Genomic DNA, 14394 nt, shown 5'->3' with positions numbered 1-14394 from the left:
TTTCAAATTTGACTGAGTTATAGTGGAAAACAGACGAATATAGAAGCCACCGCCCAAGTGGCGCGATTTCCTAATAATATAATTTTGTCTCCCGCATCACACTTTCGAGACCATAGTTCACCGACCCGGATGTCCCGGATGCAGCGGCAAAGAGAACGGAAACGGAGGGCCTTGACTTTCACTTTCGCTTCCTTTCGTCCGAAATGCAACCGGTATGCGTCTGTCTGCCGGCAATTTTCCACCTGAACCAGCGGCAATAGAGCTGTGCTCTCTTCGGTTCCGACCTCGTACGTCGACTACGGGCCGGGGCGGTTTGGATTTTTCCCGTGGTGTGCGGTTCGTTTGGGAGAAAAGTTTGAGCGCGCTCGTTGATTGGGGTGCAATTGCCCTACTGTGTGGCAGTGAACCGTTGAATTCGGATTTTGGTCGGTTGAAACGAGCAGACAAATAAGTCAAGACTGTAGTTTGGTGAAATGTCTCCGCTGATTAGCAACAGATGTTCGCGGGCGTTCAAGTGTGATGTGCCGGAATGATTGGAGTCTGTTGGGCAATTTCGGCGGCAGCGACGACGACGCAACGACGGTTGGAGCACGTGCTGGTGAAATTGGATTTTGGTTTGTTGAAATCGCACACGCGTGGAATGTGAGACAAGAAGTCCAACAATAATAACACTTAATAGTGAGCAACGTTCTAGGAAGTGTTTTCTGAAGTGCTTCTGAAGCGAGAGAGAGTGAGTCAAGCTATGACTCGTATAAGTGTAGTGCACTTGGGTATGAAGTTTATACCGTGATTTCAATCTACGCTATAGTGATATCATTAATAGTAAAGTCAAAAAACTTATCATAAAGAATCACTGTTTCCAAAGAAAAATAAACTTGTGGCGACCAAAACACAGAAGCTCTGTGTCTAGCAATACGGCGAATCGCCAAATGGTTTGACAACACATGGTCAATTTATCTTCGGTCGGTAGCGGCGGTAGCATCATTCCACAGAATGCCCAAAACAAAGTTGGAATTTATCTTGCAGCTTGGGTAAGTGGTAAATGTAGCGTAAGAATTTCGTTCAAAGTTGGAACAAAGTTTTTGTGTCAATTTTTCTTGAAGATTGATATTGCCAGTTTTGTGCGTCATTCTCATAAAGCTGTCGATTTTGTGTTTATCGTTTGCTGGAGCTATCCATGCTGGTGTGGATGGCATGAAGAAATCTATGTTTCAACTGTCTGTCATATGAGAAGTAAAATTTGAAGTTCATATCTCGGAGAAATTTACATTACAATTAATCTGATTTATTACTTTTTGTAATGAAAGAAAGCAGGTAAAATTATGGTATCCAGCCATTTGGCTAGATCCTGGAATCCATTTTGGTAGGAATTCATCACATGTTTTCTAAAAGCATCCTTGGAGAATCTCAAGAGGTTATTTCTGAAGAGATTCTTGGAAAAAATTCTGAAGAAATTTCTAAATGACTTTCTATAGAATTTGTCGTACGATTGTCTGAAAAAAAATCGATTGAACCATTTTTTGAGAAATACCTGCTGAAATCTTTGAGAAGCAGGCCCGTGCATGGAAGTGGTGCCAAGAGGGGGAGGGGGAGTGATTTCCCCAATTTCGGCAAAAGGCGGAAGGGCGCCTAGTGTATGGAGCGTCGGTAATGGGGGGGGGGGGTATTAACACCCAACATCCCCCCCCCCCTTGTGCATGGGCTTGATTTGAACTTATTCTTGCAATATTGTAGAAGTCTCTGAAAATATTTTCAAAACAACCCCTGGAGGCGTTTCAGAAAGATTCACTAGAGGAATTTCTGAACGTACATATTTCTGAAGGATTTTCTGATGAAATCTTTAGAGGAATTCTTTAAAGTCTGTTACAGAAAAATTTTCGACAGTCCCTCGCGACCCCCTTGATGAAGAAAAAAAAATGAAATGAAGACCGTCATTATATGTTGTTGTACGCCAGATTTAGACTTGTCATACAATCCTAAAAAATTCGTTGAAACTAATAAGAACACCGAAAAATAAAGCAGTGAGTAAAATCACGATTCAACCATGCATGATTTTTTCGGTGGTGGGTTTGGCGAGTCAAGAATCGCCCATGATACAAATCAACCATGATATTTGAGAATTTGAGTTTTTACCAATACTGCTCTGAAAGAGAAGAATATCTAAAAAATCTGAAAGAATTGCTGTAACAATTTCAGAATTTGAAAAGTTTTTATGAAATAATTGTTATAAAAATTTCCCAAGGAATCTGTAAACATTATTCTAAAATAATCTCTGGATTTTTTTTTTGAAGAATATCGTGAATATATCATAGAAAGAGTTCATAAGAAGTTTTCTAGGACAATGTTTGAAGAATCTTTAGAGACAATTTTTAAGCAATGCTTGAAGCAACTGCGGAAAGAATCCTTGTAGTTATTTCTGAACGAATTTTCGAAGGAATTTCTGGAGAAACGTCTGGATGATACGTGAATTCCATTTGTTAAAAAAATCACGCTTGAAAATTCTAAAGTTACTCTTGCATCGTTAAACAAGTAGGGTATATGTACCATTCCTTGGCCTAATTTGCAAGCCGCCTTGACAATTTTGACCATAGCTCATGAATTAATAGCACTAGAAATAATATGTTGACCCTATTACACACTCTAGGCAATGCATGTTTCTCCAATTGGAAGCAAACTTACGTAAATATTCAAGAATTTACTTAATTAAGCAGAAAAGATTGGATGCGATGGTATGCAACGTTGTTCTATGGTACAAAAATTGGCCTATTAGTGGATACAACGTTGGCCTATTGCTTTCCATGCACTAGAACCACTATCTCATTTTTTCAATATTTCTACTGAAGTATTATCTCTGTTTGTTTACCAATCTTACTTTTAAATTACATTTTCGCAGCCAAATTTTCAAAAAAACTATAAATAAATCACTTTAACTAGAGTTCTTTCTTAATTTAGTAACGAAAACAACGCAACCCTATTATTGTGTTATATTTTTACAGTCACCGCACACAAAATCTTTCTTCCTTTTCGTTCTTTCTGGTTCTTACGCAAGCAATGTTGTTGACGTCACTTTACTGATGGGCCAAGATTTGGGTACATAGTGAAAAAAATGTCCTCAATATTCGGCCCACATTCAATTTGTAAAATAGTTATTATTCGTTGAAAACAAATACACATGTTCAAAATAGCGTCTTTGACCGTCGCATCAAATGTTCAGTTATTAAAAAGTCAATTCAAAATGTCCCAGAATCATGCCATTTATGATCATGTGTATAGACTACCCACTAAGCCGAAGAATCATGGCGTCTACAAAAGCTTAACAAAGTGACATTTTCATTCAATTTTAATGCTCCAAAGTGCTAAAATTGAAACGAAATGTTACAGTTGATTGGCGCATAGCTTTTCCGATATCCAATTATGCGTGTTTGTTTGAGATTTTGGTTTACATTGAGATAGGCCGAACGAGGGGACTATGCCAACGAAGCATCCCGATACCCTATCTGAAGGTATTTCTGAATGAAGTCCTGGAAAAAAATCACTATGATTCACCGGAAAAAATTCTGAACAAATTTCTGTAAAAATTTCTGAATGATTTCCTCAAAGAATTCCTGTCGAAATCTCAAAGAATGACTTGAGGAATATCTGAAGGTTCGAGGAACCCAAGTAACACACTTGTCACTAAAGAGTCACGGCGGCGCAGGTTTTTGTTGTGCAGAAGTCACTGTGACTTACTTCTAGCAAGTAAGTGTTTATTTGTTAGAAGTAAGTCACAGTGACTTCTGCGCAACAAAAACCTGCGCCGCCGTGACTCTTCGGTAACAAGTGTGTTACTTGGGAATATTCCAAAATTAAACTGAAATTTCTGAAACAAAAATCTTCGTGGAATACCTTAAGAAACCACGATGGAATTTCTGTTTAATTTCCTGTAGCAATCTTGTGAGGTTTTTTCTGAAAGAATCCATGGAAGAATTTGTAAAAAAAATCTATGTGTTCATTTTTGTAGAAATTCATTCAAGCATTTTAAGTGAATGCTTGGAGAATCTCTAGAGGAAGTATTGAAGCAATTTTTGGAAGGAAGTATTGGAGAAACACCTGAATGATTTTTTGCTTGAAATTCTAAAAAAAATCCTGGACGAATCCATTTAAAAAAATCATGAAACTTTTTTTAAGAAACCCCTGCCAAAATTTCTGAAATCATTCTTGCAATGTAAAGAAGTTTGTGAAGATGTTTCCGAAAGAACTTTTGGTGAAATATCAGAAAATTTCATTAAAGGAGGTATCTGAACAAGGATCTCCTGGAAGAATTCCTAGAAAAATATCTGGAAGAATTCCCGAAAGAATTACTGAAAGCATCCAGGGTATATTTCAACTGAAATGTGGAATTTCTTAAAACAAATTGGAGTAATCCCTTAAGAAACTCCTTGCAAAACCCCCGTTGGAATCTGTGTTTGATTTCCTACAGGAATCTATGAAGGTGTTTGTGAATATAACCTGAACGAATTCCACAAGAAAATACTAGAACAATATCTGAAAGATTCCTTGGAAGAATCTCTGTAGGACTCCCTGGAAAACTTTCTGAAGTAATCCCTCGACGATTTTTTGAGACTTCCTGAAGGAATCCTTGAAGCGTATTCAGAAGGAGAATTTTCTGAAGAGCTGAAAATTTCTGAAAGTGCTGCTGGAGGAATTTCTTACTTATGAAAGTTAGTCTTTAGTTATTTCTGAAGGAATCCGTGGAAGTTATTCTGAAAAAAAAAATTCTTGGAAGAATTTGTAAAAAAAATCCATTAATGGATTATAGGAGGAATTGATGAGAAGTTTTCCAAGAGATAGCTTGGAGATTCTCCAGAGAAAATTTTGAACCAATCCATGGTGAAATTGGAAAATTGGAGAATACGATGAAATATTCCGATCAATCAATCACGATCAAATCTGACTATACATGTCAATGGTTGCTACTCCGTGATTAATCTGAGCTGGTTCCAATTGCACTGAGATCCAAATGAATAAGGGCTGGGGACACTCCACTTATTCTCAAAGTGCAATTTAAGCAGCTCATACATTTTGGATCAATAACGGCGCCGGCCACGTCCTTATAGTCAGTTGGGAAGGGAAAGGAATATTAGAGTGTGCTGGTTGTTGCTACTAAAGACCGAGATCACCTCTGCATCCCCACAATCAGCACGGACTGGGGTATCTGTTAGATGGAAAGGATGGGAGATCTGGGAGTCACCGTTGGGTCGGTGATGCGATCCATGAATGGGGGGTTATTTATAGTGTTCGTAAGGTGGTGGTGAATAAAGTGAATAAGGTCAAGCGGCACAGCACGCTTTGGTTGCATAACGTGTAGGCGTTATATACACTGTGCTGTGAGTGGAAGATGGAAGGGAGGGAGGGAAACGACTTTTTTCCAATTCGTTTCTGGTCCTAGCGATGGCTATGAACATATGAATATACATGAGTTGTATATGTGGAGAAGAGAGAGAGAGAGAGAGAAAGTGGATAGAAAGATACAAAGTAGGATGAAAGGGACGGGCCAGGGATTGAACCCATGACCTTCTGCATATGAATCAGAAGCGGTAGCCACTAGACCACCAAGCCCGTCTATTGGAGAATACGATGAAATATTCCTTGCATAAATTTGTGAAGAAATCCTTGAACAAATTACCGAAGAAATTTCGAGATTTTATAGAAAACTCCATTTGAATTTCTGCGAAAAAAAGCAAGCAACCCTTTTTTTTTTGAGAAATTTCTGATGATATTGCTGAAGTAATTCTATGAATCATAAAGAAGTTCAGACGGAATCCCTGGAGGAGTTTCATACAAATTTCTGAATGAATTCCTTCAAGAATTTCTTCAGAAATCGCTGGATATGTACTTGGAGGAAGAATTTGTGGCATATCTGAAGGAATCTTAGGAAAACTCCAAATCAAAGGAAGAATTTCTAAAAAAAAAAACAAATTGAAAGAATGCCTTAAGAAACTCCTTGGGAAATCTCTGCGGTGGAAACTCTATTTCCCAGCAGAATTCTTGGCAAAATTTCTGGAATAATTCAACATAAAATTTCTTCTCATCTAAAAATCCCTTAAACTCCTGAAGAAAGAATTTTCCTAATAATTCTTGAAAGATTTTCTTAAACAATCTACAAAGACGCTAAAGTATAAACTACGCAGACTTTTGTAACCTGTCGGTTACATCCTAGGATTTTCATTATTTGTATGAGCCAAATGTTGGCAGAAATTTCATGTTTTTTTTATGTATATATCAGAAGGCCCCACACGACTGAGAGGGTTACTCCGCTACCAAACTTTTACAACTCAGCATTGCTGAAGGGCGTAGAGTATGGCTATCCGGCTTTGCATGACTATTTTAGAGATGGCCGAAATTCTTTGCCATGGGCGCTGCCATCTTCTAATTGGAGCATTTTGGGGCAGAAATATATAGGCGTCCGTGTGAGACACACCGATCTTCGCGATCGTTAAAGTAGTGCCGCGTAGTGTTTCTACGACCTCCCCCCCTTTTCCGATGGCGGGACCTGGGGCAACGGCCTACTACCGTTCAGGAAATTTACTTTGAATTTTGATCAATTGATCACCCTGACGGTAAATTTAATTATCAGGACCTCTTGCCGTATTCTAAAATACGGTCCTCACACGGGTCGGCTCGGAAGTCAAAATGGCTTCCGAGTCTAAATGCCAAGGACACCCCGTCGTCCGATTCCGGACGAATCCCTCGGGCCGCCGGCCCTAATTATCTAGGAGGGACCTCTCTCGGCACGGTCACTCTGGTCTCGTCCTGGGCCGTGCCGATACAGTCTATGAGAGAAGACGCCTTCAAGCCCAGCAACAACACCCCAGCAAAGCCGCTGGACAGATCCGATGTGCTTCCGGATCCACGGGCACCATCACCGAGCAGCCCCGCTGCGAGAATCCGGCCCCACGGTAGGGCTATCGCAATCGTGCGTTACCGTGGAGGTCAACCCCGAAGGAGTAGAGTAGTGAGTACCCAGTGATCGATCCCCTCTCATACACGCCACACGAAATATTTTCTTACACCCACACGCCACAGAATAGGGCTAATAAATTGTTTAAAGAACATGAAAATTCTTGTGTTTTCCATACTTTGTCACGCGTCCCTTGATCACCCAGTAGTAAGCCGACTCTTAGACCCAGCTCGAGGAGTTTCTTGCAGCTGCTAGCTTGTACGGGTTAGTAGTTGGCAGGTAGCTAGTTACAGATTTTTTTTTTTTTTTTACTATTGGCTTTGTTCACTCCACTATTTAACTTTAGCACGTCTGATCTACACGCTCGCCTGTTTTAAAGTGGACGATGGCCTCCCCCCGAAAGTCCTTCGAACCCTTCAGCCATCTCATTTGTTTCGTGACGTCATTAACTGTGACTTGATTCACGCCATGTTTAGCTGTAGAACATGTTTGCAGCCCAGTGGTTTTCTAATCGCTGAAGTATGTGAACCTACCTAAATCCTCGACTAACATGGCGCACATGTCCACACAAAATTTTAGAAATTTGAAAGGAGAGTAGATTTTGGGAAGACACCTCCCACCTCCCTAAGAGTCTACATTGTTTATGGACAGGCCCAAAGTAATTTATGGGGAAGTCCTTGGGAAAATTTCCAAAGGAATTCTTGAGAGAGTTCTTGGCAAAAAAAAACTGAAATAAAAATATGAAAAATCTCTGGAATAATTTCTAAAGGCATCTCTGAAGGGATTTCCAAAAGAAATCCCGAAGAAATTTTTGAATAATTCTGAAAATTCTGAATATTTGCAGAAACTTTTAAGGGATTCCGTGGAGAAATTTCTGAAGATTATTATTATTATTATTTTTTTATCTGTATTAACCAGTTTTTTAGCCCTAGGCTATTTCCCTGGGGAATGAAAATGCCGACATTCTCGCAAGACGGGGTGCGGCATCAAGCTTTGTATGCCCTGAACCTTTTTGTAGAATTCCTGAGTGTGCTCTACGGATGAAACTAAAAACTTGGGAAATGTCCACGGTAGAATCTAATTGGAATGCCACCGATACATCCATGCAAGCGAAAAGGTTCATACAACCCAGTGCAGAAAAAGCCAGGTCCATATTGAATCTAAATAAAAGAGATCTCAGGGTAATTACTGGTCTGATGACTGGCTACTGCCCGAGTAAATAGAGTATTGTACCATTTGGGCAGGTGTACCTATTTTGGGCACTTGCCGCTATAACTAAGTCAATTTCAAACCGATTGATTTGAATTTGAATTTGAAATCAATCGGTTTGAAATTGACTTACATAGTTATAGCGGTAAGTGCCCAAAATAGATGCACCTGCCCAAATGGTACAAGACCCTATCATCTAAGTAAGATTGGAAAAACTCAATCCTCCGAGTGTCATTTCTGTCAAACGGAAAACGAAACTGCCGAACACTTACTCTGCAACTGTGGAGTGCTGTCCCATCAAAGATTGGCGGTATTTGGTAAAGGGTTTCTAGAGCCCTTGGAAATTTGGCGAAGTAGTCCCAACAGGGTAATAAACTTTATAAAACGAGTTGTGCCTAGTTGGGATCAGGTGTTACATCAACCTGAGAAATATCTAAAGTAGCCAAAGAAGAAAATTTTATTTTTAATCCCCGTAAGATTTTTTTTAAATCCGTTAGAGAATTACTTGGGGAATTTTTAGTAAAATCCTTGTACACATTTCTGAAGGAATTTTTCAAAGAAATTTCTAGAAGGATTTCTGAATGAAGCCTCAATCTATTTTTTATATTTCTAGAGGAATTTAAGAAGAAATTTCCGATGCAAACGCTAAGAGAATTTGCCGAATAATCTTTGGAGATTTTTTCAAAACAAGCCGCAATTCCCGATTTTTTTATAGGAATCCCTCCCTGAAGAAATTTGTGAATTATTATTTACAGGCTCTTCTGAGGGAGTCCTTGAAGGAATTAGTGAGTTTGTTTTAGACTTGTGGTAATATGGTACATGGCACATGGGAGCATTTTGTCTCCAATTAGCCTGGTGGTTAAGGCTTTGAATCGCCAATCCAGTGACGGCGGCACAGTGGAGCACCTAGTACATCAAAACTGATCAAAATTATTTTGACGTATTTTCGCAACCCAAATAAAACCCAAATTAGTAATGAAACGTATTTCATAGATTGCAATGAATTTTATAACAATAAATTCACCTAGCAGTGAGAAACAACCAATCTAACCGACTTCAACAAGATTTTTTTTAATAATAATTCTACCATTCCATAGAAGATTGATATAGTGTGTCTCCGAACATCGTGACACTTGGTGGTTTTGTAGTTTATCGAAATTAATAAGAATCGTATTTTTTAATTTCATCATTAGGGTGACCAATTTTATGATTGTAAAAATCAAGATTTTTCAAAACTAAAATTTTTCAAAAAATCACAGCTTTTGAACCAGTTGACCGATTTTAAACTTTTTTTGCTTGAAAGCTAATGAATTCTAGTTTTCAGCAAAAATACGTTCAGAGGGCCAAATAGTGTTTTTAGGGAAATAATATCATATAATAATATAATTATCACGATTTTTTTCAAAGTGTTGCAACTTTTGAAATCGGAAACATCCGGAAGGTTTTCTTTCTGCATTTGAAAGAGGAACAATAGTTTTATCATACACTGAATGCAGATTTCCCTGAAACAGCCGGAAAATCAACTTATTTCATTTTGAATGTACGGTAAAGGATTCCATCAAATATTTTTTTTTTCAATATTTTCATATATTGTATGTAAAAATAACGTCAATTTATTTGGGTTTCAAATTAACAGAATAATAGCATTAACCTTCTTTAACAAACTGCATCGTTGAGTTGATTGACTGTCAATTTTATTCACTTTGTACGGTCAAAACTTGCACGCGCTGTGAGTTATATCAAAGAAAACGGCTAACATTCAGCTTCACTAAACCTCTTCCGATAAGCGTAAACAAAACATTTGGACACTGCTAAGCTGTCAAACGATTACACGATAACTACAGTTGGCAAAAACAAAACGGAAAACCCAATTACTTCATTTTGAGTTTTTCCACTTATGATCAGGTTTTGATATGATTTACTCCAATGTGGGCGGGTTCGATTTCCGTTCCAGTTGGGAAAATTTTCTCGACTCCCTGGGCTTAGTGTATCATTGTGCTTGCCTCACAACCCGGGTTGAAGAAAAAATCTAACGAAGATCAAATTTTGCCATTAAAAATGAATAGCTGAATGGCAAAATTTGTTATTTATTTGTTGGGAATAAGAGGTAAAAGAACATAAAGAACAACTGATTTTGTACCGGAAAATAACACAATAGTAACTATTTTTATCCTCAGGGGTGATCCATAAAGTATTATTCAGTTATTTATTGTTATTCAATAATAGCTCAGAATAACAAATTATGCAATGATAATATTTTTTGTTCTTGGTGAGTTATTTAATTTTTATTCATAAATAACATACGAATGATAAAATGAGATATGATGGCAAAATTAGTTTTTATTATGTCGTTGGTTTGTTCTTTGCCTCTACCCGGGAATATACAGATCCATGTAATGGCTGCTGAACAAAGCCCTTCAATTAGTAACTGTGGAAGTGCTCAAAGAACACTAAGTTGAAGCAAGGCAGGCCAAGTTCTAGCCATAAAGAAAACAAGTATTCAGTTCAATCAAACATTTTTTTTTTTCGACTAGTTTGAATGATTTATTTGTATGGGAAAATATTTCCAGGAGTGGAGAAGGGAAACTTAGTTTGTGAGGGAAGGGGGAGAGAGGTTTGGTAGTTATAATTCTTTACCAAAAAACCTGATTGATTAAGGTGTAATGATGAATCATTACGCTTTCAAACGAATCATTGACTTTTTGAAGCCGACGCCAGGCACCTTGGTCCTCCAGTTGGGGGCTTGCTGTTTTACACTGGATCGTGTATGCACAGTGCACATATCGTCGGTTTCCTGCAATAAGGCCTGTGTTGACGAAAAGTCAACAAGGAGGCGTAAAAGGAAACGTTTCCAAGAATTCAATCGGTTAATTGGAACAGGATTAAAATCTTCCTGTAAACGGTTATGTAAAGTTTGCTTAGCTACATATATCATTTTAGATTATAATTTGAAACTTACGTTTAGTATTCCTTATATTTTTTTACTCCTTCTTTATATCCTATTTGTCGGGATTCTTTTCCTATCGCAATATGTATTCTCTGTAAGTTAGAATTTTTCGTTTGGTTGTTTTTGTTTTGTTTTATCTTTTTCTGTTAAAACCAAACCTGTTATGAGAGGAAGAATTGAAAAAGTATATCCTCAGTTGTTGCGGTGTATCTAGTCGAACCCATTCGCGCGGAGTAAATGGTAAGACCATATTATTGGCAACACGGTTAATGGATTAGCTGCTGATAGGGCATGAGCAAAAAGGATATGCCGATAGGTCATGTTGTTTTGATTCTAGCATGAAAAGAAGTCTGAATTGTATTTTATAGACAAAGCATACACATCAAGTGATAAGAATTAATTTTGGAAGTAGATTGGAATTAAATGGGTAATTTATTGTCACTAGAATTGTAAGTATTCCATGGATATGTAGAGAATATTTAAATTAATCTAAATGCTGTTATTAGGATTTTGCCCAGTAAGTGCCTTGGAATTTGCTCGTAGGGAAAAACAAGGATTCATTGTTCTCTTGCTATCCACATGTAAGTAGACAAGATTTCGATGAAGGTTTATTCTATATATTGAACAATAGTCTTTACAGCAGTGATATTCATATCACTTTCGGTGAACCGGTTGATACTTGTTGGATCTGACTTGAGTATAGGGTGACCAATGTAAGTTTTCAATGGATAGGCAATGGGCAATTTTATTAACGGAATAATATTTAGCTTTTAGCATATCTGCACTACTGAACATCAGTGTATGTGGCTCAAAAGACCCCGAAAACTCCCCAACAAAATCTAAAAGATTGCGGTCGATCAGACGAGCTACGTCCCAATGAGTACCCGCAGCCAGAAGGATGGAACCGACGTCGTCGCACACTGCCAGGCGTGTAGCAATCCGGACACCGAGAGGATGTTGAGCTGCTGCCACTGTAGGTCGTGGTGGCATTTCGAATGCGTCGGAGTGACCGGCAGTATCGCGGAGCAAGGTAAAACCTTCACTTGCCCTGGATGCCAGCAACTATCGCTAACTATCCCGTCAGACTTTGAGAAGTCTAAAGTTGGTAAGTCCTTGAGCAAAGCCGGTAGTTTCGTCTCCGGAAGAACGAGGTCCAGCGTTAGGGCTAGAAGAGCTCAGTTAGAACTAGAAAAGCTAGAGGCGCGGAAGGCTTTCGCCTTAAAACGATTAGAATTAGAAAATAAGAAGTTGCAGCTGGAGGCAGAGGTCCTTGAGGAATCTTTCCGGTTGCGCGAAGAGATAGAGAGAGAGGGCGGAAGTGATACCGGGAGCGTGTATTCGCAGCAGAGTTCACGTAGTAAGGTAGAAGAGTGGCAGAAGCAGCAGGAAGAGATCATGAGTTCGACGATCGCGGCATCTGCGGAAATACCCTCGGAGGTCGGTCTTCAGAAGGAAACCACGGCGACAATCGGAACAGGTGCTAGCCAGGGCGGCGAAAAGCAGCCGGGAAAGAACATTCTCGATAGGGCCTTGCAAGGCATTTCCTTAGAAGATAGTATTAGCGAGGGTACGTTAGGAGGCATGATTGGTCGAACATCGGAAATCATAAGGCAGTCAGGCACCAGTAGGGTAGGACTTCCCCCTGTAAGCGTCAGCTCTAGAGTACCAGGCGTGAGCGCCAACAACCAAGTCTCGCTCGGGTACATACATCCGCACTCCACTCTTGGCTCATGGAATGAATCCAATATTCCGCAGTCAATAGCTCCCTCGTTAATTCCCAGTCAATCGCAAATCGGCGGGTTTGCGAGACATTTGCCAGCAAGCAATTCGCGAATCGTTTCCTCGGTAGTGAATATGGCAAGTGGTACGAGAATTGGTGATTCCTGCAGTGCGCGACCAGTTGCAACAAGCGAATCGGTTGGTGATTATCCGGTGAACACACGAGATGAACAACCGTTGCTGAGACGCAGAGATCAACCGATGCGGAACCCGGAGCTGCACACATCACTCAACCCAGAAAGGCAGTCGGTAGAGAGTCCGAGGGAGAATCTCGCTCAGAACGCTGATCAGCATGGTTGGGGACCGAGCCCGCAGCAGATTGCAGCACGGCAAGTTATTGCAAAAAAGTTACCGACGTTTAGCGGAAACCCAGAAGATTGGCCACTGTTCATCAGCTCGTTTACTAACACCACCCAGGCGTATGGGTATTCAGAAGCGGAGAACTTGGCCAGACTGCAGCGGAGTTTGAAGGGAAATGCACTTGACGCAGTGCGTAGTCGCTTGCTTCTTCCTGCAGCAGTTCCACACGTTATAGCTACCCTTGAGACGTTGTACGGTAGACCAGAGCTGCTAATCTATACGTTGTTGCAGAAGCTTCGTGGGGCTCCAGCGCCGAAACAGGATCGGCTCGAGACTTTGATCGGGTATGGAATGGCGGTGCAAAACCTCAGCGATCACCTGGAAGCAGGCGGACATCAGGCTCACCTAAACAATCCGATGTTGTTGTTCGAGTTGGTGGATAAACTACCCGCCAATATGAAGCTGGACTGGTCGTTGTATAAGCAACGTTGCGTGGATGCGAACATCCGGGCATTCTCGCAATACATGGCAACGCTGATGCGAGCGGCAACTGACGTCACGTTGCACTACGACCCAAAGCATCAACCAGAACAGCAGCAGCGAGGAGCGAGAGGTGGCAAGGACAAGAGTTTCTGTGGGGCGCACTCTACGGAAGCAGCTCTGAAGACGCCGGGGAAGGAGGATTGTATGCTCGGACGAAAAGAAGAGCGTTCGAGTCCGGCCTGTCTGGTTTGCAAGGATCCAGAACATCGGGTGAAGAATTGTTCCGTATTCGCCAAGAAGCCTCTGGAAGAACGCTGGAAGCTAACCGGGCAATTGGGGCTATGTCGGATCTGCTTAGGAATCCATGGAAAACGACCTTGTAGGATTCGAGGAACATGTGATATCGACGGATGCCAGCTGCGACATCATCCTTTGCTGCACTCGAAGCAGAGGGAAAACGAAAATCAAGCGAAGGCTGACTCGAAGGCGGAAGGATCAAGTGCGATAACCAACCACCATTCAGCGGACAGGGCGGTACTTTTCCGAATTGTTCCTGTAATGCTGCACGGCAATAATCGAAAGGTGGCCGCGTATGCCTTTCTGGACGATGGATCGGCTAGAACCTTGGTGGACGAGGAGATCGTAAATGAGTTGGGCGTGACTGGGCAGCCACTTCCCCTGTGCCTGCAGTGGACTTCAAACGTGAAGCGAGTCGAAGCGGATTCTCAACAAGTGG

General features: G+C 40.5%; 1 protein-coding gene across 1 annotated transcript in view; it reads left to right on the top strand.

Moving 5' to 3' along the window:
- The first annotated feature begins 332 nt into the window (after positions 1-332).
- The window catches only part of LOC109398994 (probable G-protein coupled receptor No18), a 126969-nt gene continuing 112907 nt past the window's right edge, over positions 333-14394 (top strand). Inside the window, exon 1 of the mRNA XM_062846746.1 lies at positions 333-1031. The gene's annotated coding sequence lies outside the window, so the exon portion shown is untranslated. The remainder of the gene's footprint in view (positions 1032-14394) is intronic.

The sequence above is a fragment of the Aedes albopictus genome, chromosome 1 (assembly GCF_035046485.1).
Source record: "Aedes albopictus strain Foshan chromosome 1, AalbF5, whole genome shotgun sequence".
In the NCBI taxonomy this organism is placed as follows: Eukaryota; Metazoa; Arthropoda; class Insecta; order Diptera; family Culicidae; genus Aedes; species Aedes albopictus.
This window is presented reverse-complemented; position numbering and strand designations above follow the sequence as displayed.